We start from the raw sequence: 5882 nt of genomic DNA, 5'->3' as shown, positions 1-5882 counted from the left end.
CAATGGGAAAATCCATGTCACAAAGATAATCACAAATTGGCAGTGGAGAGGCCACTCCTAGATAATGTAGTGTCATTTTGTCTCCTTCTTTTGATGCCTTTGGTCTAATATTAGAAGATGATGGCGCCTTGTCTTTTATGTTGCAATTAGTGCAATTAATTTCTTTGTAAGTCTCCTTTTGCTATGGCTACTTACTTCTTTAAGCTCTTGATGTCTTCTTCCTCTACTCCTTTTATGGCTCCCTTGACTGCATTTGAGTGCATCTCTTGTTGAATGAACAAGGGGTAGCTAGTGAGACTGTGTCTATGTCTCTCTCTAGCGCAGTTTGAGATGAGACTATAAACAAGTGATTTTCTCTTCCCCCATACTTACATTGTCTCATCCTCCAAGGACTCTGTGCTGTGTAGTAATGATCCTATAATGGTTTCTTATAGCCCCTTGAAGGCCTTTTCTAGCCAATCTTGAAACTACTTAATTGTTTGGAATTTAATGGTAAGCATAGTAGGCTTCCCTTGCTCTTGAGCTAACAGAATTTGTAATTCTACAACCTATTTGCTAAGCACTCGTTGGGTCTCTAAGGCATCATTTAGGCTTTTGATTTGCTTAGAAAGACTCTTGATGATGATTTTCAGCTTCCCCAAGGTTCTTTTTTAGTGCTTGGATCTCTTGAGTAGCATTAAGGATCTCTTTGGATGCCTTCTTCTTGTTGGCTTGATGTGACACTTTCTTGCATGCAAATGACCTTATATGGGCAGCTTTCTATGCTTGCTTTATTGTTAAGTAACCCTTTGACTCTTGTTACTTCTTTTATTTACTTCTTTTGTAGAAGCTCTTGGTTGATCTCTTTCCAAATGTTGCTTGGCCTTGGATTAGTTCCAGAATCTCTTTGAGTGCATTGCAGCTAGAAGAGGGTCTCTCCGTACTCACTTCCTCTTTTCCTTTCCTTAAATTAATTGCTTGTTGGTTGGTCTTCTATAGCCTTCCGTCATACTTGTGATGGTTCTTCCTTTTCTCATTTGCTCTTGTTTGATTGTTCTAGTGTCCTTGTTCTTGTTGGTCTATTCACCTTTTCGCTACCTAGATGTCTTGGACTTGTCATGATTCCTCTTTCTTTCTAGATTTTGCTTGTTTCTTCTTTTATACTTCCTCTACTTGTGTTTTCTATGGATCATTTCTATGCTTCATTCTTTATTGTGCTTGATCTGAAGAGGCAAGGATTTGTGTGATTGGAGATAGAACATGTGGGTTGTCGAGGGCATCTCTAATTTTTTGTGTTTGTGCACTACCAAGGTTGATCATGTGGGTTGTCGAGGGCATCTCTAATTTTTTGTGTTTGTGCACTACCAAGGTTGATCATGATTGTTTTGGTCTTTGTATCCTTTCTTTTGTGTGGAGAGGAGCTCCATGAGTCTATAATAAGCTGTTCCATTCTGGAAGTTGCCACATGGATCATTTCAATCCAATAGTATAGTGTTTTGGCCCACTATGCTTCTAGAAACTAGATCATGCATCAAATGGGTTGGAATACTAGTCATGTGGGCATGTTGCTGCATACTAGAAAACATAGTGTAGAAAACTTGAGCTTTAAGCCACAAATCCTTATCTTGAATGATTTGAATAAGAAGTTCATCATAGTTGACCATGGAAGCGAATCACCACTTTGAAGTGATTATGGAGGCTTGTGACTTTTGTCATGTGGCCTACTCTTTCTCATAATTCCAAGCACATATTTCAAAATCGTGTTTGTCAAGGTGATGGGATGTTTGATTGGACCTTTTGGAGTATGAGGAAGCAAGTATCTATCCTTGGCTATCTTGTGGTAGGATTTGAGAAATTTTGTGCACATTGGTGGTTGTTGTAGTCTCCCAAATAAAAAGATTGATGGCAATTTCTTATTTGTTTTTTTTTTCCTGGGTAGCCTAGGACAAATGAGGCCTAACAACTTGTGATGGATCATACGTTCGATCAAGTAAAATTAGGAAGTGAAGACATATTTGTCAACACCAAATATTATCAAACTACAAATCAAAATAGCTAATATAACCATTGTGTTATATTTTTAAGACTTATGAGGACCTATATCTAATATAACCAAACATACCTAATATTGCTTCATTTGCCAAATCCAAATGAATACATATTTGCTAGAGCCAAAATGATTAGACTACAAATCAAAATACCTACTATAACCATTGTGCTATATTTTTAAGTAAATCCAAGTCCCTAAACCTCAAAGTGTAAAATGTAGAAAGTAAGATTTACTTTTCTTATAACTCAAAATCATATTTTGCTTTTCTTACCAATGCTAAACTTCAATATATTCTTGCATATGTACATACTTAATGGGTAATAAATTGTTTTAAACCTATGCCAACCCTTTAGAATCTACAAAAGTATATATTTAGTAGAAAATTAAAAAAATCTACACTAATCACTCTAAGAGATAAGACCACATGTGTGGGGGATTACTTGATGTAGAAAAGAGTTTGTTACTTGAGTGACACGTTAGGCAAAAAAGGTCATCGTAGATTGGTGTATCCTACACATCTAATTCGGTGATTATGATGATGAATGCTAGATAAATTGCTCCATTTTATAGGTATGTTCAATGCCATGTGAGACCTCATAGTATCCCATCCAATGGCTTGCTCCTCCTCCAATATCCCCTTCTCCATTTGCAATATGTCATAAATATGAAATGCATCTAATGTGTTATGAAGGCCATTCCCTCTTGCATTTGCATGTGAGCTAGCAATTATTGAAGTAGTAATCATCTTTGTCCCTTGTGAAGTATTTAGGGATGCACATAAAGGTGAGGAGATGTGTTGATGTACGGGACTGTAGTAGAAGAGGGTGGTTTAAGGGTGTCAACAATGAGGACATTGATGGAGGTGTAGAGGGAAATAAAATTGTGTGATAATGCTCCAATGGAACCCAAAAGCAAGTGGAAAGTGAAGTGAGAGAAGGTAAAATGGTGTAGGCCATTTGAATAGAGGAGGCTAGATGGGTGGCCATTGCACCCAAAAATGAGATGCTAGAGATGGATACAAGTTCAAAATGGCTCAAAGAAGTGGAAAAAGTAGTTGCTAAAGACTAAAGTGAAGACTAAAGTACAAAGATACTATTGAGCTATGAAAGGACACTGTAGTGGCTCTGATGACCCTTCATATCAAACATTTATCTTGGGAGGGGTATCCACAACCAAATAGGGATTATGGATAATTATTCTAGATTAATCCAATGTACTATTGTGAGAGAGCATATAAGAGCAATGAGTGAGTGGAGTGCACTAGTGTGAGTACATGGGGGCAGGGAGGTAGGTGGATGGTGGTGGCTAAGGTGGATATAAGGATAGAATAAGAGCAATGAGTGAGTGGAGTGCATTAGTGTGAGTACATGGGGGCAGGGAGGCAGGTGGATGGTGGTGGCTAAGGTGGATATAAGGACAAGATAATAGAAAACCAATGATTTGTGGAGTGTGGATGAGAGATAAGGATAGAGTGGGTTGTTGTGGCCCTGGACGATGCAGTGGGTGGGTAGTAGTAGCATGCACTACCGAGAGGAAGAAAGGTGACCAGCAGAGGTGGTAGTGTGATGATGTATGGTAGCAGAGTAATGGCGGAGAGCTGGCCCCGGAGGCAGGAGGCCAGTGGCAATAACGCAGGCTAAGGTGGCGATGCTACCATGGCTTGTTGTAATGCACTGGCAGAGAGAGCTGGCCCCGAAGGCAGGAGGCCGGTGGCAGTAACGATCGAAGGCTAAGGTGGCCATGCTACCATTGCTTGTTGTTGCACGGTCAACAACTGGCAACGGTGCAGGGACAGGCAATTTGAGGACGATGAAAACTGACTGAGAGAAGAAGGGATTTACTCCACGCGTAGCTCATGATTCGAAATTGGGGCAATGCTGACAGCTCGCCGGGGAAGGAGCAGTACGTAGTGCCGTGATGAAGATTGAGATGGATGGTCAAGGAGATAACGTGATCGGATCACAATTTATAAGGTGGCCTTGGGTGGAGCTTGATGGTCAAAGGAAGATGTAGTAGCTTAAAGGAGATGAAGGCAAGGATTACATGGAAGGAGATAGGGAAGGATTGCAGGCCTAGGGTAAAGGTCACAAGTGGGTGGAACCTGATGAGGAGTAAGAAATAGCTCAAAGATGAGGTGACCCGTGATGTGATGTAGAAGGGGCAACACCAAAAGGGGGACTCAAAAGATGAGGTGACTAGTGATGTGATGTAGAAGGGGCAACACCTAAAAGAGCCCCAAAATAGTGGGGAAGAGATGGGGCAAGAAGTAAGTTGTAGGTGAGGAGAATGGTGGTTGCGAGTTGATGATGAAGCTTCACGTTGTTGGTGATGATTCTTATTGCTTCCCTCCTTTGTACTGAATCGTGAGTTAGGGCACCTAGGGTGGGTTTGAACCCCACATTCACTACAAGAACCTTCTTTTCTTGTCAATTGGATGCTCTTTAAGATTTCATGCTCTTGATCCAATATCCTTACTTTGTCTTCTCTTGTTGGCGATTCTCTCTAACTTGAGATTTCCTTGACAAGGAAGTCGAGGAGCATAATGCCTTGTAATACATTTAATGAATGCCTATTGTTGTAGAACTTTGCCTTTAATGTTATCTTTGGATCAACCCCTTGAAGCACTTCTGTTGTGATTCTTGATGACAAAGCACCACCGCCGTTGTTCGCGAAGGAGAGGAGAAGCCTTCATCGTGAAGATGAGCCACCCCACAGTCGCCATATCTCATCGGTGAGTCTATTCTCTCCTTCTTTTGCTTGTTTAGGGTTTAGATCACTTTCTCTTTTGCTTGTTTAGGAGAGGAAATGAGAGAGAAAGAGAAAGAGAAAGAGAGGGAGAGGGAGAGGGAGAGGGAGAGGGAGAGAAAGAGAGAGGGAGAGAAAGAGAAAGAGAAAGAGAGGGAGAGGGAGGGGAAGGAAATGAGAGAGGGAGAGAAAGAGAAAGAGAAAGAGAGGGAGAGGGAGAGGGAGGGAGAGTGCATTCTCTCTCTCCCTCTCCCTTTTGCTTTTGGAGAGTGTTAGGATATATTGTGAGGGAGAGGAAATGAGAGAGAAAGAGAGGGAGAGGGAGAGGGAGGGGGAGAGAGGGAGAGGGAGAAGGAGAGGGAGAGGGAGGGAGAGGGAGGAAATGGAAGAGGTTGTGGGCAAAACTCTCTATTCACTTTTTTGAAGTGTTCAAATTAACATAGGATGCATGCATAGATCATTCTTGTGTGTGCAAACTTGAGAGCTCTCTTCTCTCTCCTTGTATCCTATCTTCTTATGCTTCACATTGAGGGCGAGGGTGAGGGTGAGGGTGAGGGTGAGTGAGAGAGGAATTAAGTGAGGAACTAGAAGAGTGAAGCTTCTCTCCTATCTTGCATTCTTCTCTTGTGGAGTTGAGATGAGGTTGGGATATCCCTCTTTCTTTTCTATGCTTCCTCTCTTTGTTGGAGTACTTGAGGAATGGATGGATTGCAAAATGGAGTGGCATAACCAATTGAGGGAGCCATGCTTGGATTGTGAGGTTGAATTGATTTGAGATGATGATTTGATTGGTTGAGTATATTAGAGTAGATAGAAATCAACAACAATTTTTTATAAAAAAACTCTCTAATCATTTGTAGTAGAGATTCGAATTGCATTGATTGATGATTGCTATGGAGGATTAGTTATGTCCAACGTTTATCAATTGCATTAGGAAAGAAATTAGTTATGTCTACTGTTATGTCTAATGATTGCTATGGAGGATTAGTTATGTCTAATGTTTATCAATTGTATTAGGAAAGAAATTAGCGAAATTTTTTTGCTTACGACATCTAAATGCAATTAACAATGTAACTCATCTAAATGCATTCAAATTGAACTCAAAATA

This window comes from Lygodium microphyllum, chromosome 12 (assembly GCF_053477565.2).
Source record: "Lygodium microphyllum isolate KBCC chromosome 12, Lygodium_microphyllum_v1.1.10, whole genome shotgun sequence".
Taxonomy (NCBI): Eukaryota; Viridiplantae; Streptophyta; class Polypodiopsida; order Schizaeales; family Lygodiaceae; genus Lygodium; species Lygodium microphyllum.
The sequence above is the reverse complement of the archived record's forward strand: the minus strand, read 5'-3'. Positions refer to the sequence as shown.